Genomic DNA, 23285 nt, shown 5'->3' on the forward strand with positions numbered 1-23285 from the left:
CTGGTGGTTCAGCTTGCTTATCTACTGAGATCAAATTCTTAACTGAGGAAATTTCAAATAAAATTAACCTTCTCATTCTCTGGTATACCAGTTAGCAATCACTTTTCTCCCCACCAGCTTGGGAGAACTTGTGATGTGTTGTTATCATACAGGGCTTGCTCCGCGCTGCCTACAAAGTAGAAATTGTAGGAAGAAAAATGCAGGAAGACATCTGCACAAGCCCTTCAGCAGCAGTGTTCTAGCAGATCTGCTGCAAGTAAAGAGACATTCTGAATTACAAAGGAGCAATGCTTTATGCTACTACATTAATAATTCTACGTAAATTATGTAATAAAAATCCTTGTTTATACACCAACGGATGATCATCTCTGAGCCTGGTAGCAGCAGGTACAGCTTAAAAGTAATCCTGAAGAGCTCACACCAAAAGGGAACACAAAACAACTGGCTCCAAGACTAGGCACTCTGCACTGCACTCCTCCACAGGTAGATATCCCAACATCACTCACTGATTTCTTACTTCTGGCATGCAGTGTTTGCACCTGACTTTTCCTCAAAGGAAATTCAGCTTTCATGACAGCATGTTGACAGGCAGTGAGATGAAACTCCTCTGTTTAGCCATGCAGAGGTGCATCATGGATAACCCCACACATGGTTACATACATCATCCCAACTTCAAGGAAATACCTACCAGGCTGCAAAGATAACTGCCTCCAACATTCAGCCCCTTGTTTACCTGTAAGCACTGAGTAAAACCTCACTGAAGCCAACATCTCCCACAGTGTGAGAGCCTGGTAGCACAACTGCCGGTGATGGTATTGCTTATCTTCTAAACTGGGCTGGCCACAAGTAGGCTTAGAACCAAAAATCACATTTTCACTGTGCCTAACCTTGGACTTTTTCAGGTATTGAAATGCCATCATGGATTATAATTCCCACCTGACACTACTACACAATTCACATTTTCAAGAACAAATCTGTCCTTTGGTTACAAAATTCTCTTTAAGCAAAGAGAATGTTCCAACACGATCCCGTGTCTGGCACTGGTGCAAGTAAACCAAACTCAGCATCCAAGATGCTAAAATGTTCAGCTGTCCATTGCTGCTATGCCGAAGTACCCAGTCCCTCCAGGTGTAAAGCACAATTAACACTGTGTGTGAATGAGTCATTGAATGATTTCAGCTCTCCGAAGGAATCACTATTTCCTGCATTTTCCTTCAGATGTTCCACATCCCTCAGAGACACCTAAGGTTACAGTATGTATTATGTCTTGTTCCTAAGGGTCAGTATATCATATCAACAGAAGAAATACAGCTTGTTAACTTTCTGCACGCATCATTTGCAATTCCATTCCATGGGCACTTGCTGACTGAAGTAATCTCAATAATAAAGGTAAAAATATGTATTCCTAGAAGACTATTATATGGAATGACATAGGATGTAATGCCCTGTAGTCACAGAGAAAGGATGATTTGAAATGAATGAAACCAATGCTGCTTATGTGGTGGTAGGAAGATACTGCCTTTTTAAAAATACATATAACTGCGATGAAAGCTAAGCTGTTATTATGTGTAAAGCAGCTGCAGAGAAAGCGATAGCGTTAAAGGCATTAGAACAAAGATTATCTGTTCTCTGTAATTAAATCCTTTCCCTGCTTTATACCAGATGACTCCTCAGGTCACATGAGTCCAATTCAAGCATCACCCTTGAAACTATCCTGAAGAGGTTGCAGCCAGACACTGGAAACCCCCCAGCCCACAGGGATTTAATTGTTCTGTGGTTTCCGTCCTGCCTTCTCTCCACAGGAGTGGAGAGCTGTGACACCCACTGCAAACAGTATCCAGGAACAGGCCAGTCTCTGCACAGCTTCCCCTTTCCGCATATCTTTTGCCAGTGACCTCTCGTAGGTTTGGCATGGCAACACATAAACATCACTTCCATGCCAGAGCAGACAGATTATTCATATCCTTATTCTAATGGCAGTATGATATAAAAATACAGAGTACTTCCATTTCAGAGACGAGGAGAGTGTATCCGGCTCCCAGAGAGTGAGCCTGGTGCCAGGCCATTCTCTGCATGGGTGGGGGACAGAGGATGGCGTCAGCACATCGTGGAAACACAGACACTCCTCAATGGCCTTTTATCAGCCTGTCAGTCTGGCCAGCCTATGGAATTAGCTCCATTGTCTCCCATACAGCTTTCCGCCTCATCTGACACCACCTCACCTATTGCTTTTCTGCTGGAAGCAGTTACACAGGTTTAAAAACAAATAAAGGTTTTGCACGATCCATGAAAAGGGGCAGAGGGACTGCTGCTAGTTCAAACTCTGATCCACATCACTGACGATGAAAGAAAGGAAGAAAAGTCACTGCTGTTTGGTGAGTTGCCGGTCTCAATCCAGTTATGAGGGGAATATCTATCCACACGGATGCCCTCAGACTGGTGAGAGATGCTCAACAGCTGGAGGGCAGGACGCCTGAACTTACTTTTCCTCCACCTAGGGTCACTCTGGGCCAGAAGTAAAAAGAAGACAATGACAGAGTCAGGCCTGAATCATAATGCATCCCTTTACAGCCTGAAAATCAAAGGCTGACCCAGGCAAGTGTCCTTCCACTCCAACCGTCCTCCTGGACAATGTAGCTTCATTGTGGTGCAGTTTCAAGGAAAGCAAGCTCTAACATTTACAACCTGTTTCCCTTTATAATGACACTTATTTTTTCAGCTTGCAAGGCAAGGTTCTGCCTTCTTAAACAACATACAAAGAAGAAAGAAAGCTGGAGAAAGCTTTTTTTTTTTTTTTGAATTAAAAAAGTATGAATAAAATAATAATAAAATATGAATAAACTTCTTGCTTTACGGATACTGGTCCATTTAACCCCTGTTAAAGTAGACGTTTAAATCCAGACAAGGAAGTTATCTCAGTTAGACACACAGAAGAAGCCGTTTTACATTTTCTACAGCAAACTACTTCCAATAGTATTTAACTGTTTTGTTTCCTACCCTGATAGGTTTCTAGTGGAGTGCATTTTTCTCTGCTTTTCTCGCCAGCTTACCTACTGCCCTCTGATCTCCTGCTCGATGCCTTCTGGTTTTCCATGTGATAGATGTTTCTACCCTATAATACCTATATACATTGTCTCTAACCCCCACTCACAGTATTGTGCTCTATCTTCATTAGTATCCTACTTTCTCTTCCTAATAATCTTCCTCTTCGTTTCTCATTGACATTTTCCTTTTCCTTTATCAACTTTTTCCCCCTTACATATATACATTTTATTTCCTTTCTATTCTGATTAAAATTTCATTTGAATACAAATTTTATAGCAAAATATTGCTACACCCAGATGCTACATGCACACTCATACTTGTACAAGACCATGACAATTCTCATCCCTTACCTTCTGTTCTAGGTTTTCCCAGTTGCTGTGATAGTTTCTTTCTCCAGATTAGTCTCTCTTTTCTATTTTGATGCTGTGTTTGCTAATATCACAACTGCTTTTTCTCTGGAGGTAGATTAAACACTATTTTCTTTACTAATACAATTTGAATGATGCTGACCTTCTTTTCCCACCATTTTCCTTGAGTGCCTTTATTTCATCAACATTTTTAAGAATAGTCCTCAGAGCTAACGCTAGAGGCTGCTCCTCTCACAAGGCCATATAGTATTATCTCCTTCATTAGTGCAAACACCAAAACCAGTAATAGTGCACACCTGCAAGATAGATTACATAAGTTTTTGTTTCTTTGTTTTACTGGAGGCACTTCTAGGGTCTGTGCTGTCACTAGTTTGAATCTTAATTATGCAAAAGAACAGATAAGCAGGTTTAATTAATTGCAATTTAGGGCCACTTAGCAGTGTGAATCCAGAGATCTGCCTTCCTTTTCCCTCAGCCATTCCCCAAATGAGGCTAAGTAGAATGCTACAAGTCCCCTTTCTAATGGAGTCTACAGCCCTGTAGTCAATTCATTGAAAAATTACGTCGGTGACCTTTCATTCTGGCATGAACAGCCACCAAACTCCATTTTCCATGAAGTATTGTCAAACAATGATGTTTTATCGACTTAACTTTGAAAACTGAAAACTAGAAGCACTGGAATTTAAATAACACCCTGATAAATTTTGAGATTGGTAAAATGATAGTTTTGCTTATTCAACCACAAGCTGGGACCAGATCTTGCATATGCAGAAATACGTGATTAGCTCTGGGAAGCAAGTGAAGTTAAAAGACCTACAAAAAGTTGTTTCTATAGAATAAAGAGGGTATGGAAGATTTAAACTAATAGTTCTGCTCTTGATAGTAATTGCTTCAGGCCTAGCAATTCCTCACAGACAATTCAATTAAATGCTGACAGAAACACAAATAGAGCTCACACGGTCTTCTAGTTCTTGCAGCATTGCACTGATGTCATCTTGTCTGGAAGTTACTGCAAAAGTCTTTCCTTACTTAACACATAACTACTAAATAACATAGAGGTGTCTGAAGCAATTAGAAAAACAATATCCCTATGTTTCAAAACTCAAGTTTCCCATTTTCCAGAACTGACCTTATTGTACCTGGGAATTTCAAATTGGATGATGAATAGTCTTAGGTTCCAAACACTTGATGGGTTTTGTATTTCTCCTTTTGGTTTTATGTTTGCATTCCTGAAGAGTCTCTGGTGGTAACTGAGGTAGTATTCACTTGTTATTGTACTGAGACTAGCAGCAATGAATCAGCTGCATTGGATTTTTTTTCAGAGTATAAGTAGTTTACTTTTTCTAATCTCCTGTTACTGCACAGATATTTGCCTTTCTTTATTTAATCTTGACAATGAATATCATTCAGTTACCACTTGTCTTTACTGACTTAATGATAGAGTAGGGTATTATATATACACATATAAATAAAATATCAATCACAGTTTTGAAATATCAATGCTTTTGGTAGCAATTGTTTGCAAAAACAAGGCAGAACAGCACTGTAGAGACAAAAAAATAGTCAAATAAAAAGATCAAGTTAATTTATAATGAATTGACACAGCATGAAATTTGGGCTAGTTTTAAGTTTGTGATAAAGAATTCCAAAGCAAGTATACCTATGATTAATTTTCAAATAAGACAGACTGAAAACTTACAAACTACACTAGGATGGAGGAAAATTTTAAAGTATTTATAGCAATATTAATAGCAAGCAACTTACTTCAATCATATCAAAATGGAGCCTTATAAAATGAGGTTAAGCTTAAAAAAATCTCAAAAGCTGTTAACATATGGAAGTGCCCATTTAAGCCTCTCAAACAGCTTTAATTCTGACTGCCAGTGATATCGTTGCAGAACAGTATTCAATAACCTTCTGACACACTTAATGCATGTTTGTATTTTTCATCTCAGACTAGGAAAATGTGGCTTTCACATACCCATTAGAAATATACACACATGCATAGTGTCACCACACAGAAAAATGTGTATGTGGGTACAGCTCTTGTTCATTGCCCAGTTGCACTCAATGAGTGTTTATGATGTAAAATAATGGGCAGCAATACCTGAGGCTGGTTAAGCATTTAGATGTAAAGCAGTTTAAATGTTTTAAAACGTAAGAAATCCATGCCCACATCTTCTTAAGTTCCGGGGCCAAGCTGCTTACTACCTATGACGTATTTGTGACTGATTCAGATACCAGTTATTAATGCATGGCCAATAAGTACAGAAATAGGCAAACTGCTGCCTATCACAACTGACTTTTTGTCTTGAATCAAAAATTTTCATATGCATAACCCCATTGAAGCTTTACCATCAGATTCTGCAGTATCACAAAAATATTTAATGAACTAAACTCCAGCAAGTGCTGGCCATAAAAACAGCTCACATCCAGTTTATTCCAACCTTACTTATATTGAATAATATCCACAAGTCAAACAAGCAAAATAAGTGGTATTATAATAGTGGTAATATAATAATCTGCCTATAAGTTTCACTAAAATTTCTTGATATACTTGTAGTCCAGCCATTTCTTGGAGTTCTTTGATAAGAATGCTGTCCTCAGATCACCGCCTTGTCATTACCTGATGCTTTTTACACTCTTTCTTTCATAACTAAGACCATATCTAGCGATGCTTACTCTTCCCAGTGTTTCACTTGCTTAAAAAGAAAGAAAGAAAAAAAAACCAGCAATCCAAGCTGGTTTTATTTTTGTATCTCTCAGCAAGTTCTAATAAAGTAAATTGAGCAATATTCTCAGTTTATTGTATTGATAAACAGACTGTAAAGTGTTTTATGATATGGTACTTCCCGTATGAAAGACACTAGACTAACATAAATTGCAATTGTAACTGTAAAGTACTAAAATATATTTTCCCTCTAGGGCTCTCTAGTATATTTGGCTGAAAAAAATAAAATAAAATAAAATAAAATAGACTTGTTTATTGTATATATTTTTTGTAGTGTAATTAAATGTCTCTATGGTTTCCACTCAGAAACAAAGTCGTCTTTCCCAACTCAAAGCATTCTAAAGGCACACAAATAACTGTACAGAGCTGTCTTGTTCCATACTGGGGGTGAATAAGCACTTTCTTTTTCTCCTTCTCCAAACTGTCACCAGAGGAACAGACCTTTCAGCACACACAGCCCTATCACTTCCAGGCCATGCAAAAAGTCTTTAGACTCCGAGTCAATCTTTAGTACTGTCCCAGCAACACTGGCCTTCTGTGATCTGTACCAATGCAAAATTTTCCATTCTCCACCCAAACCAGAGTTAGGGGGATTTCTTGTGTTGATTACTTTGGATCTCATCCAAAGTGAGTTCCACGTAAGAAGGCATCTTCCCTAGGATTAGGAGTTGTCAATGTGACAGCTCCTGTACCCCAGAGGATGTAAAACAGGCAGAGGGGCTCTGCCCCCCTACTGGTGATTGCCAGAGGCAGCCGTCTGGACCAGTGAAGGCACAGAGGAGCACTGCATCTCTGGTGAGGTCCTGCAGCCCAGGCACAGGTCCTGTGGTCCTGGCTCACACGAACATAATTGCAGCTCTGCAACATCCACAGTGAAACTGAAGACAGACTTGGTCCTCAATGGTTTTGTTTCACTAGAGATAAAACAGAAACTTGCAGGGATATGGTAATGTAGCTACACAGTCCAGAGAGGCTTCACTTTGCACACAACAGCTATATTTTGAAGCCCAGCTCTTCAAAGACACTTGGACCAACTGTGAGCCCTCTCACAATGCTTACCAGCAGTAAAACTACTGAAGTCTCAGGAACTGTTGAAGGGTGGGGAGAGGGAACAGTGGGAATCGGAGCAATATCCAGACCCAAGGGTCTTTGTTCAGTAAATACGATCCCTCCAGTTTCATACAACCTTGCTTTAACAGCACTTCCCACCCAGACTTCCCATTAAGAAAGAAGTGCTAATGGAGCTGTTGCAATCCTTCTTCAAACAAAAGGCAGCAGTTGAAATAATGGCTAACTGGGGAAAGAATACTCACAGAAAAGTCAGAAGATAGGTAATGTATCTTTGAAATAAAGGTGGAGGTGAGATACTTAGAAAATTAACCTCCTCTTCTCTTTTGGTCTTCCTTTAATAAAATGGTAATAAATCCATTATCTGTTTTAAGGTTCAGAGCAGCTGCATAATGAATCTGCCGGAATACACAGGAAAGTGCAAATTCGCCATTACACTTCAATAGTTTGTGTTCCACTCTGAATGAGATGGAGGATTATACAAGCACAAAAACACTCCCTGGAGTAGTTGAACAGAGCTGGTAGACTAAAGGCTGAAACAGACACAATTAACTCCCCATACATGTTTAAGGACAAAATGTTAAGCTTTTCTTTTGACACAGACTTTCATAAACCCTGGCTATCCTTAGAGAAAAAATCAGATGGGGCTTCTTTGGCAACTCAACAGCACACCTAAAAAAGTAAACAAAATAACAAAACAACAACAAAACAACCCACCCTCCTAGTCACAAATGAAGGGTCTTCCCCATTGCTCTTTCTGGATCCTAAAACTCACAATTCAGGATTCATTTTGATGCTTGGAGAAGTAGTCTTTCCTAAATCTCTAGTGAGCAACAGTCTATCTTGGATTTGAACCTGCTATTTTAATTTGAAAACATTTTGGTATCGTATGTGTTCTCCACTTCTTACTCTCGCCTAAGCCTTCATTAACTGTTTTTCAACCATTTATTTTTCTAATTCTGTGAATATTTTATAACAGGTAGAAACCTCAGTGTTCAAAGATAGACAACACAAAATACTCATCCTATGCTCTTTGATTCATTCTTCAACCAGAGAACCATTGATAATGGCTTGGGCATCCATGAGGCAGAATATGTTGTGAACCCATATCTCTTTGTACCCATCTTTACACTATAATGTCTCAAAATAGCCAACCTATTCTGTCCTGGACTCTCTGAAAAGGTCATGTCTTATGATAAAGCGAAGTATGAGAAGAACACAGAATATAAGATTTGTAAAACTGGGTCTACACTTCTGTGACAAAGCTGGAATAGCAGCACTAATGTTAGCAGTAGTGAATACTTTTCTCCCCGCAAACTCTGGGGAATGTCTGAAAAAGAGGAAAACAAACAAACAAAACCAAGGAAACACATGTAACAGGAATTTACAAAATCGCAGACAATGAAAAATTTCAGTCTTAATTAATTCGTATATAACTAGTCCAAGTCATAAGTTGGACCCGAGCAGCAGAGCCCCCCTTGGTCAGGAGAGTGTGCCAACTCTACTGAGGTTGCTTTTAGGTGACAGTCAGCTTTTGACAAGTAACATTTTCACCACTACCCTGAAGGAAGGAGGAACAGGCACTTGAGTTGACACATTTCCTCAACATCTTAGCAGTAGCTGGTGCATGCACCAGGTTTTGCACTTTGCAGGATCCCAGTGAAAGAAAACAGGGGAAAATGAAGGCAGGTCTCCAGACAACTCCACTTCTCTTTCTCCTCACATCAGACATTTAAGGGAGAATGACTGGAGGAAAGATACCCTATCACAGTATGTTTCGTGATAGCATGAAGCAATCAGAATTCATCCGCATTCCTACTGACTTAAGACCATTTTATACAATGGACTCTGTCAAAGAACTCTTTTTTAGAAAGAGTGTTTTTCTTTAAGGTTTCTTGATAAATCTGTTGACTAATACACACAAAATCCATCTGTTCCCTGAAGATTGCCTCCAGAGCACAGAGAACTGCCTTTAATAATGCACATCCTTCTTGTTGTGTGTTTTCCTCTTTTCTTTGGATGTGTACTGAGTGGTTTTGATGTTTCTTCTCTATAATCATGATGAAGGATGCATCAACCTTTAAAGTAAACATGTTGCAGGTGGGAAACAAGCATCCCCCCAAAAGAGACCTTAGGTACACTTTTTGATGTTTGAACACCCTCCTCCTATCACCATTTCATCATCTGTAGAATGCTACATTCCAAAAGCAAGCTGATAGCTAGTCTACAACGAGCTGAAAAAACAAGTGGTTCCTCTGTACACAGCAGAACTAATGATGCCTGGTTTGCTCTCTGTGCAGATTTCCAGGTTTCTAATAAAGAATCAGCTTTTGAGTTGGATCCTCAGTGCGAGACCTTAATAGGACCTCTCTTCTCTACGCAGCCACGTACTTGCATAGAATTTACAGAATACTAACAGCTCCAAGGTAATTCCTTTTCTATGAAACTGAATTGAAATTGGTCACTGGGTTTGCAGATTACTTGGAGGGGAGAAGAAGAGGACTAAAGTGCAATCGAGTATGCTCATTCCCATAGAAGACCAGGCTAAAAATCCCATTTAACTGGGGAGAGGTAGAGGAAGGGTTATATACAAGGGGTGAGAAACATCAACAAAAATGAAGGAAAAACAACATCAAGACAAAGTAAAGAGAGGAACCAAAAGGACAGTAAAGCACACTGAGCAAATCTTTGCTGAGAAACCTTTTATTCCTTTATTTCCAAATTCTACTTTGCAAGGCTCACTTGAATAACCAACGTTTCTCCAGGTTGGCATGAAAATGCAAATGTTGTCTTTTTTATCATAATATAAATAATATTTTCATGTCATAGGAAACAATTCTTTATCAGTAAATAAGTGCCTTCATTTAGTGGCTATTAATACTTTGCTAAGAAAGAATCATTCTGATTTTTTTCCCCAATGGCTATAATTGTATGACAAGTCTGTCATATCCTACTAGTATCTAGGGACTGAATCTGTCCTGTTGGTGCCTTCTCCTTCCACCCTTTCCTATTGAAAGTAAAACAGCTGTTCAGTCAGGAAACATTTCAACAAAAGGCCTGCAGGTTTTTCTGATGTCTACTCATAGTCCAACAGAGGTTGTGCATTGCTACTTCTGCTGTAGCTTCCGGGGAAATGGTGTGGAAAGAAAGAGGGTGAATATTTGCAGAAAAAGGAAGGAAGATCTCATATAGATCTGCTATAGGTCACAGCCTACTATATTGTCCTACATCTGTAGTATCTGGACTCCCGATTAACAAGCTCTTTAGATATGCTCTTATTCTAGTACCTTCAGTAGGAAACTAGTTTCTAGCTGGAATTTTAGGAATGTGCCTGTATCTATAGAGACCTACTTATTTGATGTGGGATGGATTATGAAAATGTTATGTTATGTTAATGTTATGTTAATGTTAATATAAAGATCTCTATGCAGAAATGCTTTACTTCTTGCTACATCTGGAAGCATCTGTTAGGGATGATCAGAATGCAAATGTGTTGAACCACTATGAGTTACTGAACTACAGATCAAGTCGGGAAGGTAGGATACTTCACAGGAAAGAAGGGTCAGAACAGAGAAAGATTTGGGTTTAGTCCTTTTTATTTTAATACTTCTCACCCAGTACATATGAGTTCTCTTTGTTAAAAGTTCCCTCTAGTCTAGTCCCTCTAGTTCCCCCTTCTCTGTCCCAAATCTCAAATTAAACAGGCTCTGCAGAAATTATGAAACTGCTTTAGCAAATTGTTGATTGTATATGAAGCCTGCATCAGCGGTGACATTATCTTCTCTCTTTTCTTTTTTTTTTTTTCCAACATTGCTGTTAACTGAACAAATAAAAGTAATAAAGCACCAGTAGAATATGGTGAATACAAATGTTACTTGGATTGATTCAAAACATCTGTATGTTTAAAAGGTGAATTGCAAAGCTTAGATAAAAATGGTATGGCTAGTGTTATCTAACAATTACCTTCACTAACCAGACTCTGTATAGCATTACTTTTATTTAACTTTAACCTGTGTTTAATTTAATATTGAAAGAAATAGTAATAAAGTATTACTTGAAGCAGAAAATCTACTGAAGTACTCTCAATTTCCAGATTGCTTAATGAATCTAATCTTCTGCGTAAAATTCTAAGAAGGATTTTTTTATTATTATTATTTTTTTGTCCTGCAGAGCATTTTGATAATGAAATTATCATTGCAATATTCTAAGGAAAGCTTGCTTGCTGTTAGTGTAATGATCAAGTAAATGAAACCAACCATTCCATCGACATAAGGGGATACTAGAAGGATTATATGGGGGGTATATATTCTAATAACCTTACTGCTTCAGGACTGGACACTGGGAAAACAGAATGTGGGTAGGCTCATGTTCTGTCCCTAAATAACATCATCTTTTTCCCACGCTGTGAGACACAGGGGATTGGCAAGAGATTGCCAGGGACTGGCAAGACAGACCACTGGTCTGATCTAATAGGTTCTTTCTTACATTCTTATCTTTATATATGTACATATTGCCATTCTTACTCTGTATGCAGTCATGAAGATATCCTCACTTTCTTTCAGATGCATACTCCATTTCAAAGCTTTGTTCTCACACCTTCTGTACATACATGACTATTGTATTAGGAGTACAAGTGTTGTCAGAGAATGACATGTTTGAAGTATGTTAATGAAATGTGAAGCATCATAGGACTTCACCAGAGAAAAAAGGAAGCATTCTTAGCATTGATTTAGGAAAGCTTGCACCACCTAACAGTTCCAAAATGCTATGCATAGCTGAAAAGACATTTGGATAATCATGCTTTACTAACAGAATGAGACTTGCATGTAGACTGGAAAAATAAAACTCGTCATCCAGGTTCAAGGCAACAATGGAGAAGTTAAGAATCAGAGCCAAAATGTTCACTGGAATGTTGGCTCTCCCTGGAAATAGAAGAAACCCACATTTTGCATTTAAAGAGGAGAAAAGACAGGGGATATAAATCTAGTTTGGCTTCTTTTACTGTTATTATTTATTTTCTGCAATGAAAAACACCTCAAATAGCTCTATTTTCGATTTCATGCCACCAATATTACAACAGGAAAACTGTTAGCCAGGTCACCTGTTTATTCCAGTGTAATAATAACAATATTAAATGTTTTCTCTTATTATAAAAGGTCACATATTTAGCATGATTCATTGGTGTGTTTTCAGCCTTAGCTACCGTAAAGACGAGGATAAAATGCAACTGAATAGCTCTGAACAGCTTCTGAAATAGGTACTTCCACCTAGCATGTGCTTACCTGGTGTCTCCTATTATTTTCTCAAATTTAAGTAGAACAGAGCAAGTTCATTAACAACATTCTCCAAAACGGGCAGGGTCTATATGTAGAAAGTAGAGCATTTTCTGAAATACTACCAACCCTCCATAACACTCTTACCCTTCTCCCTAGCATTGCGTATGTTACTACCCATGGTGACTGTGTTAATCTAATCCTCACTCTACCTTCCATTCTGTTTTTGTTGTTGTTTTATTTTTCCCCCTCCTTATCTTTCTCTTTGGTTTGCTTGAAAAGTTGCAGGTGAGTGGGACAGTCAGGTGAACTCTCTATTAATGTACAAGGCAACTTGCTGTGCATATTTACCCTCTGCCTCTTGTGATCCTGTTGCAAAGCTCCTTGTAGATTTGTCTGAAGATGCACACTCCCTGCCTGCCTGCCTCTTTGTCCCTTGAGGTTAGAGTACGTTGCAAAGGAAAGAGCTGAGGAAGGCCTAAGACAAGAAAAAAAAGAGTAGAAAAAAATATAGGAAGGACACAATGATGCGCCCAGCTATTCCCTCTCTCGCTCTGTTTCTCAAGGGCTTCTGTGGATTGGCTTCCTGCTGAGCAGTCAAAAGGAGAAACTGGGCTAAGGTAAATCTAAGGTAAATGTGCTCTTGGAGGAACGCTGTCAGTTCTCTTTTTTTAGTGTAAATCAAAGCCTCACTCCTCTTGCCAGTACACCAGGCCTCTGCTACGTAGTTGGTACCTGACTCCCAATATCTCCCTGCAGTTCTGTTAAGCACAGTCTCCTTCACTTTCTCAAACAATTGGTGTACAAATGAGAAGCCAAATTTTCTTTTCAGCAGTTTTGGGTCATTAGGCCTTCTATACTACTTACCTGTCTAATCATCCAATCCTTCATCTCTGGGGAGTTTAAAATAATGCCCAAATCACAAGAAATGAAAATGAGCTTCCTTCCTAATCTAACACCTTGTCTGCAATCCTTCACAACATATAATGCTGTCCTTATGATCCTGATGAGAAATAAAAGCTGGTTCTCCCAACCTTATCTTCTTTCCCTTGGTTATCTCTACATCAAGCTGAAAAGATGGAATTTAGGACTGTAAAAAAGGTACAGTTAGTGTAGGATAAAACTACATATAACTTAAATAAACATATAACTTAAATAAAACATATAACTTAAATTTGTGATCATTCCCCTTAAGCATGAGAGTTATCATGTAATGTAAAAACAAATACTGCACATTTTATGTATTGACTTCAATCCTAACCACGTTTGGAAAACAATATTAGGTCTAGGTACTAAGCATATACTGGCCACATAAACAGTGGTGTAGAAATAAGAAGTGGGATCTTCCATACATCAGAGCAACGTGAGTAAGGTTATAAAAATGGCAGAGAGGAAAAACTTCCTAAAATTCCAAAGAATCAGGGTACTTCATTTTAGGTAGTTACCTATTTGGAGGAAGGAATGATTCTTCAAAAACTCGCTGTCTTCAACTACCATGATGACTCTCAATGAACCTTTCCACCAAGAAAAGTGCTACCAGATGTGAAACATCCTGTCTGGTCAATTTTTATATTCTCTGCCCCAACCTCAGAATCAAGACAAAACACAGCCCACACTATGCCTTATTGGGAATGGAAACTACTATTCCTCCATACTTCCTTGCACAGAGGGTCTTTCAAGGCTCAGATAAACCATGACGTCAGCTCAAATCACCTATGACAACAAATACTGAAGCAATCCTTATGTCTCAGAACAGTAGTGAAACAGGTGTTTAATTTAACATCTGCTTAAGGCTAATATTTTTATTCCAGTTCAGATTAAAATATGTTTTACTGAGGTCTATCTCCTTCAAAGTTGCCTTTCCACTTTAGGCTGCAAGTACTGATATGAGATTTTGGAACTGGAATGGCTGACTCTCCCACTTTTGGAGCTAAGGTCAAACACTACCCCATGATCAAAAATCAAACCTCAGTCTTCTTTGTACGAGTCATATATATATACATATGTATATGTATATATATATATACATATGTATATGTATATATATATATATACATATGTATATATATATATATATATTTTTAACAGCAGAACAACTTTGAATATACAAACCAAAGAGAGGGAAGACACCAAACACCTGTACATGATGGGGGCCACCCAGCTGGAAAGCAACTCTGCAAAAAAAGGACCTAGAAGTCCTGGTAGACACCAAGTTGAACACAAATCAGCAATGTGCCATTGCTGCTGTGAAGGCTAATGGTATTCTTCATTGCATAAGGCAAAGTGTCACCAGCAAGTCAAGAGAGGTGAGCCTTCCCCTCTACTCAGTGTTGGTGAGGCTGCACCTGGAGTACTGTGCCCATTTCTGGGTCCCCCAGTACAAAAGAGACATGGACATGCTGGATAGAGTCCAGTGGAGGGATATGAAGATGATCAAGGGACCGGAGCACCTCTCCTATGAGGAGAGGCTGAGAGAGTCATGACTGTTTAGCCTGGAGAAGAGGATGCTCGGGGGGATCTCATCAATGTGCATAAATACCTGAAGGGAAGGTTCAAAGAGGACAGAGCTCAGCTCTTTTCAGTGGTGCCCAGTGCCAGCCAGGACAAGAAGCAATGGGAACAAATTGGAACACAGAGATTCTGTCGAAACATCAGGAAGTACTTCTTCACTATACAGTTGATGGAACACTGGAACAGGTTGCCAGAGAAGTTGTGGAGTCTCCCTTCTTGGAAATATTCAACAGCCACCTGGACATGGGCCTGGGCAACCTGCTCTAGGGGTCCCTGCTTGGGCAGTGTGTTGGACCAGACGACTTCCAGAGGACCCTGCCAACCTCAAGCATTCTGTGATTCTGTGAAGATCCATTAGCAACCGAGAAAGCCTATTCATTAGGAATTCCCAAAATCTATTGTTATTTCAACAACAAAATAAAGGCTGTATATCTACAAAATCAGTCTTTAATTTTTAAAATTCTAGGCTTAAAAAACCTAAACAGACAAATGATGCTCTATGCCAAACCAATGGAAAAGCATATTCTTAATTTATTTTTTACAGACTTAGGTGAGATACATTCTCTTTTCAAGTGGCTGTATTTTCTGCTAACTGGCCCAATATGTTATAATCTCTTCATTTCAACATTGTATAAGTTTGCCAAATGATAAACACTGTTTACAACTGAGCAGAAAATAATATATACAATATCATTAACGCTTTAATGCTCCACAAGATTATGGAACTTAGGGATCTGGGCTTCTTATTTACTGTTCTAAACTTGACAGGGGCACTCACTTTCAAACTTCTGTCACAACTCCATATTTAGGAATGCCAGCACTTTTAGCTCAGGACTGAAAGGTTTTCACTCTCTTTCTCTACACGCCTTTTTCCACAGGACCTGCAACACTTTTTGCATGAAATGACAAGAGGAATCAAGATAAGGGAAAATGTCAGCAGAATATTATCTCTCTCTACATATACTTGCACTTTCTGACTGACAATAGGAAGCCCCATTATACCTTGCTTTTTTCTACTATGTTATGCCTACCATTTGAATGCAATAAGAATGGAGAAGGATAGCATTGCTTGATGCCTTTTCATAATTACGAAGTCTTTAAAGTCATTTCTTTCAGATAAATATAGGTAGACAATGACTAGCATTCAGTGAAATTGATGAATACTACATTGAATGCAAAATGTATATAGAGTAACAAAGAGAAAAATGTGATGTTTCACACTGAAACCTTCATACGTCTTCAGGGCTTTGTATGACTTTGTCTTCATCACTGAATCTACATAACTTTCCAAAGAAAAGGTAAATTCAAAAAAACGCCAAAAAGGTAATTCACATTTTTATAAAAGAAGAGAAAAAAATGTTTAATTCTAGTGTTAAATGTATTCACCTCCACCCCTAGCACTCAAACTTTTCTTTACGTAAATGATTTTTTGGGAATGTATATTTTGATTTGAACTGCCAAATTTTGCTTGGTTTGAGTCAAAACTAATTACTAAGGTTGCTAGCCACGTGTGGAAACAGAGGGGAAAAGACCTGAATATAACCATACCATTACACCTGTTAAGGTTTTGTCTCACTGAATTTGACAGGAAAGATCTCTGTAGTTACTATTATTATATTTTTTTATTATCCGATACCAGAACTTTAATTGCACCCATAACTTCTCTTATCAGCACATCTGTATCCAATTGTGCTAACACTTTGCTCACCTTCAACTTTTTTTTTGTTTGTTTTAGGAACATTTATTCGTGGTTCTAAACAACATAAATTTGGTTTCCTCATCAAGAAGCTCATTTAGCTACAGCTTGATTGCAAGTAATTTGCCCTAACTGTTTCTGTCTTTTAATTGTTTGTGCCTTTTTCTAATCTATAAACTGTAACTTCAGGCAGGCCATTTTTGTCTTACCATTTCCTCTTTGGAAAGGCATATCTAATAACCCACCTCATATCCTGTGGCTTTAGGCATCTGAAATCATATGAACAGAAGGGATAGACCATCGATTCAACTCCAAGTTCATTTAAAAAAAAATACTTCCATAAAATCTCCTTTTTAAGAAATAGGAAAATAAAACTTCATCCATGAAATTCAGTTTGGTGGAAAATAAATATGCATCACCATTGGTACAGAACTGACTCCCTCTTCTGTTTCCACAGTATTTCCTTATGACCTCCAAGAGACATGAAATTCTAAGTGCCAATTTGGGTACTGCTACAATGCTAGAGTTAATCAGAGTCCAATGAATTTTATTCCCACAGTTCTGAATTGGCACCATTTACCCTACTGGAGACAGAATACATGATCTCATTAGAGTCTCTGGACTTAGTCAAGCCTATACACAAAGCAGACTTATTTTTTTTTTTTTTTTAGTAATCTCATTCGAAGTTCTACCAAATATGGTATCCATATCAAATCTCTTTAATTCCTCCCACATAATCTCCTTTGCCCCCAAAATGTAATGTAACTGTATTAGTCAGATTAGCAGCACACTCAGGAGTAATCTCTTCCAAAACAAGAGAACTGTATGCGTTTTTTTTTTCTGATCCCCAAATTTTTGTTTGTGTTAATTATTCTAAAGCTAGCTGACAGCATGAATAACGCTCTTCCCTCCCTCCATCTGAATAACAATTAAGGATTTTGCATTTGTTTCTTCTTTTTGTTAGGACGTAAGATCTTTCCTCCACATTTTTTGTTCTGAGTGAGCGCCTGCTCTGACTTGGGCTGAAGTCTTTGGCCAAGCTCCCAAGTGAATATTTTCAACTGTGTCTTATTTTATGGCACCTGCATAAAGCACAAAATACACACAGGAGTACAGCAGCCTTGGGTGAAAGATTGGTGAAAGAATGCCAAGCACAGTAGGATTTCTTTATCTTAAAGAATGAAGATTCTTTAAGATAAGGTATTTTCTCACAAGACCTCAAGACCATGGTTAGCTATCACACTTGCCTGATGGGGAGCAGAAATTCCACCCAGAGGAGTATTTCTAGAAAATAAGAATGAAAAGCATTTTCTGTCTGCGGTAATAAAAGTTTAGAAAGCTTTAACCCTGCCTTGAGAAATTTTCCTTTTCCAGTATTTAAACTACTGAAAATATTGAGACTACATTATGAAACGAAGACCACCTTCATGTAGCTGATCTTCAAACAAATGTCAATCAAAAACTTTTTAACCAATAGATTCTGGAAGCTTTATGTGAGGCAAGGAGAAGTGTGCATGTAGACTCTGAGAAACATGCACTGGACATGCACATATGTATTGTCTCTTCAGAGCTTTCTTGTCCATGTAACATATTTTCTCGATGGATAAATAAAATGAAGCAATGTGACTAGACAGCCTGCACAGTTTATTGGCAATGCCAATAAAAAGCTATTTTGAGAAAAAGATGCATTGGCTGAGAAGTTCTATTTTATAAGCTAAGTAGCTCATGTCTGCTCGTATAAGCCTGCAAATTACTGAAGTGCTTCTGAAGCTCTTCTGGTTTTCTTAAAAGACCTTTGAAATCATACTGGTAGCCTTATGAGTTGATTATACTGTAGGATCTCACATGTAGAGTCTGGGGAGCCTTCTGTCAGGCAAAGACAGACTGGCATGAAAAAACGTCAGGACCCCTCAAAAATAATATAATGAATTACTTAAAGATAATATTAAAAAGAAGGTGTGAAAATACTTTACATTATGAAAAATAAATCAATTTTGTGTGAAAGCTCTGATTTCCCCTTCCTTTCCCCCAACACATACTTTAAACAAGGCAGCAATTGCTAATTTCCTGATTCCAGTCAGGCAAAGAATCTTCAGCTCATTTATGGACACAAACCGCTGTTGCCTAAAAGATTCAGTATGCGAAGTCCCATTTCCAAATGTGATATAAGTTCTTGGAAACCTAAAGAACACAGGAGTTAACACAACTGAACTGCTAAAACACTTCTGAAAATGAACTCTTAGCATAATGTTTCTGAAAGTCCCTTGGGGCCAAAGTATCACACACAGTATCACAGTATCACAGATTTCTAGGTTGGAAGAGACCTCAAGATCATCGAGTCCAACCTCCGACCTAACACTAAGTACTCCACTAAACCATATCGCTAAGCTCTACATCTAAACGTCTTTTAAAGACCTCCAGGGATGGTGACTCCACCACCTCCCTGGGCAGCCCGTTCCAATGCTTAATAACCCTTTCAGTAAAGAAGTACTTCCTAACATCCAACCTAAAACTCCCCTGTCGCAACTTTCGCCCATTCCCCCTCGTCCTGTCACCATGCACGTGGGAGACCAGACCAACCCCCACCTCGCTACAGCCTCCTTTAAGGTACCTGTAGAGAGCGATAAGGTCGCCCCTGAGCCTCCTCTTCTCCAGGCTGAACAAGCCCAGCTCCCTCAGCCGCTCCTCGTAAGACTTGTTCTCCAGACTCCTCACCAGCTTGGTCGCCCTTCTCTGGACTCGCTCAAGCACCTCCATGTCCTTCCTGTAGCGAGGGGCCCAAAATTGAACACAGTACTCGAGGTGCGGCCTCACCAGAGCCGAGTACAGGGGCACAATCGCTTCCCTAGACCTGCTGGCCACACTGCTTCTTATACAGGCCAGGATGCTGTTGGCCTTCTTGGCCACCTGGGCACACTGCTGGCTCATATTCAGCCGACTATCAACCAATACTCCCAGGTCCTTCTCTGCCAGGCAGCTTTCCAGCCACTCATCTCCCAGCCTGTAGCTCTGCTTGGGGTTGTTGCGCCCCAGGTGCAGGACCCGGCACTTGGCCTTGTTGAACTTCATACAGTTGACCTCAGCCCATCGCTCCAGCCTATCCAGATCCTCCTGCAGAGCCTTCCTGCCCTCGAGCAGATCGACACATGCACCTAACTTGGTGTCATCTGCAAACTTACTGAGGGTGCACTGGACGCCCTCATCCAGATCATCAATAAAGATATTAAAGAGGACCGGCCCCAGTACCGAGCCCTGGGGGACACCACTAGTAACCGGCCTCCAACCAGATTTGACTCCATTCACCACAACTCTCTGGGCCCGGCTATCCAGCCAGTTTCTAACCCAGCGAAGCGTGCGCCAGTCCAAGCCCCGAGCAGCCAGTTTCTTGAGGAGAATGTTGTGGGGAACGGTGTCAAAAGCCTTACTGAGGTCAAGGTAAACCACATCCACAGCCTTTAAGTAGTGTAACTCCCACTTGGAAACATTATGATAGACTCCCAGATCTCATTTGCAGAGGGTTCCAGGCTCTCCCATCAAGTGAAAATTCTGTATCACTTACAAAAACTCCTCTGGGCTCCTTTATTCCCTATTCCCATGTCAGGTAGTGAGAGACTGGGCAGAATGAGACTAAGAATGTCGAGTAATTTATTTAGGACGCTAAAAAAATTAATTCTACAAGTATTGAGTCTTCGGCTGAATGAAGCAGATATGGGTAATAACAGGAGACACCAACAAAATGCCACTAGCATGCTGAGTGGGAATAATATAATACACCATGACCATATGGATTCAAGAGAGTAATTACATATGAGTAACCCATCTGATCTTTCATGTTGCCAGGCTTTTATCTCAGATAGTCATTTTTCTCTGCTATTACCAGCCTTTTGTTCTAATGAAGAAAATCCTCCCCTTTCACCATCCTTATTATATCTAAGTAATCATTATACACTGATATAGAAGAAGGTGAATTCCTCTAAGCAGATGCATGCCGAGAAACGGTAAAAATTCCTTTCCACAAGGCCAGAACTAGCTATATACGCTCATTTGGTACCAGCCAATAATTCAAATTTAACTGGTTTTAGTGGGCATTCCCACAGATTTGAACACAATTCACACAGCGAAGAGATCACAGTTTAAGGAAGAAAAAGAATAGGGAAAAGGAGGGAAAAGAAAGAAAGAAAAAAAGTTTTTTTTTTTTCTTCTAGAGTGGCATCTTCTATTAAAACAATACAGAAATATTACATCCCAGAGTGAAGTAATAATATATTGGACTTCTCCACAAGCATGAATTCTTCTGTCTTTACACCTGCATTGAAAAACTAAAAAAATTGCTTTCCATGTGAAATGAATGCATAGCCCTTAAACAGATTTTCCACAAGAGGCAGAGGCAAGAACAGAATAGTAGAGCTATGATCTTAAACACATAATTGGGATTGGAGAGTAAGAAAGTAGATTAAGTTTTCCAGGAGAAAATGACAGAACTTTACTTTTTCCAGCTTTATTGAAACTCATAAAAATGCCCGTACAGTAATTCTAGCTAACGTTAGTTTCTGGCAGTCCCTTTGTTCATGCTGTTTTAGAAGGGGTGAGGGAGAAAGGGCCAGGTAAAAATGGGGGGGACATTTAAATAAGTGAACAGATACACTTCTTCATCTCCAATGGGGACAAACCAGGAATAATTCTAGATAGATCTGAATCAGAGATTTCCCTTCTACAGAAAGGGATTAGAAACAGTTGTCACTACAGTCTATAATAGCTCTCTTTCAGTTAGCTTATTTTTTAACATGCAGGGGAGCTATTCAGACCCACCAAAGCCCTTTCTAATGGGTGCTGCAGAAACTTGAAGGATTACGCTTTCATACCACTTGCAATACCAAAACATACCTTCCTGAGAGACTTCACAACCTAAAAGAAACTCAAGCTGTGTATGATAAAGAATTCGACACACCTCGAAGTAGCATATGGTTCTGTTGGTTACTGGCTGTAGATGTAGAACATAAGAGCTCACAGGAATGTCTTTCATGCCAATTTATAAGCTCATTACACCATGCTGACACCAAAACGCTTAAGACAATTTGTTCAATCCCTGTAAGGCAATGATTTTACTCACTTTCTCGTGGCTGATTGTGAATGTTTTCTTAACCCATATGCAGAGATCATTTGGGCATAGTAAATCTGATCAAAAGAAATTTTCACTAAAATACTAGCAAGGGAGATCCAGCTGTCCAGCCAGATCTCTGACAAGCTCCTCTCTGTGGCTCCGAGAAGAGATATTTGCTTAGGTTCAAGGCAAAATGGGCAAAATTCCACAGTGTGGCCCAAAGCATATTTTTTCACAAATTTGCATGAGATGAAAGTTCTCTATGCTTTTAGGGAAGGAAAAAATGTCAATGGTTTGACTAAAAAATGAGCTCTTTGCAGCAAGTGTTCATTCCTTTATTTTATTTTTTTTTCCGTATATAGGAAAATTCCTTTCCTCTATACAGAAGAAAGGGCACTAAGAAAATGCATTTTTTTTCTTCCTCTGAAGTTGTGAATTCCCCACTGATGACAGTTTTTCCCTCTAGATTTTTGAAGGCTTGGAAGGTTTTTTTCCCCTCCATTTGGCAGCATGTAGTCACATTAACCCCATTAAAATCTCTTGTTCGGCTCTGAATTGACACTGGAATATCTCTGACCAACAAAGACTAGTGCATGCACCTGAGGATTTGTTCCATTTACCCGGTGCAGCAGCAAAATCTCTTGTTTTCTTGGGAAGGTTTGAGACAATCTTCTGATGTGTTATAAAGTTATTAATGCTGCTTGATATTTGCTTTGACGTCTGCTCTGTATCCTCTTTAATCATCTTCATCATGGTTCACAGCTCTTTTTCCCCTTCATTTCGTTTTTGCCTATGCTTCTGAGGGAGAATGGTGCAACACACAAGTTGATAAACCTTTCAGCCTTTCACGTATTTCCCCCCTTTATCTTTACTTCCAAAGTTCCACTATTTGGCTTTTTTTCCTGCTGCTCAATAAGGGAACATAAATGTTCCAGATGCAAATGCCATTGGAGAATAGTATTTCTAAAATATTCAGACTCTCATGGGAGAAAATTAGTTTGCAGCACACATCCATTCAACATGTAATTTGGTTATGCATTAAAAGGGCTCCTTTGGTACTTGAGAAAACTTTTAAAAATCACATTATGAGCATTAGCTGCCTGCCTTTATTATATTTGGATGCCTTCCCTTTGAAGTTATTGATAATGCTTAGAGGAGCTACTTCTGCTACATAAGAGCTTTCTGCTCTCGTGACGTTTTTTTGGAATGACATCATATTTTGTCACCTGCCTTCCATTTCCTGGCACAAACTGTTCCCTGTGAAGCTATGTTCTTCTTGTCTGCTGTCAGGCAGGCTCCTGTATCTGCCCAACAGCATGCAATGCAGGAGCACACATTCTGTAAGCAATACCACTGTCATCCACACTCCCCCAACAGTCTTATTCCATCGGTTGTCCTAAGAGCAGGATACTGCCTGGCTTGGTCCCACACACTCCAGGATTAAGATTTTAGGTCAGATCAGTTCACCAATAGGGAATGGCAAATATTTTAG

General features: G+C 39.2%; 1 protein-coding gene across 6 annotated transcripts in view; it reads right to left on the bottom strand.

Annotated features, from left to right (window-relative positions):
• LOC308188017 (uncharacterized protein) overlaps window positions 1-23285 on the bottom strand; it is a 625739-nt gene that overhangs the window by 134063 nt on the left and 468391 nt on the right. For 5 of the 6 annotated variants that reach the window (XR_013945068.1, XR_013945069.1, XR_013945075.1 and 2 more), the window contains exon 5: window positions 3396-12134. The gene's annotated coding sequence lies outside the window, so the exon portion shown is untranslated. Of the gene's footprint in view, window positions 1-3395; window positions 12135-12836; window positions 12964-23285 lie in introns of all 6 variants that reach the window. The other variant, XM_080576577.1, reaches the window with a different exon arrangement.

Source organism: Anser brachyrhynchus, assembly GCF_964034855.1.
Source record: "Anser brachyrhynchus genome assembly, chromosome: 1".
Taxonomy (NCBI): domain Eukaryota; kingdom Metazoa; phylum Chordata; class Aves; order Anseriformes; family Anatidae; genus Anser; species Anser brachyrhynchus.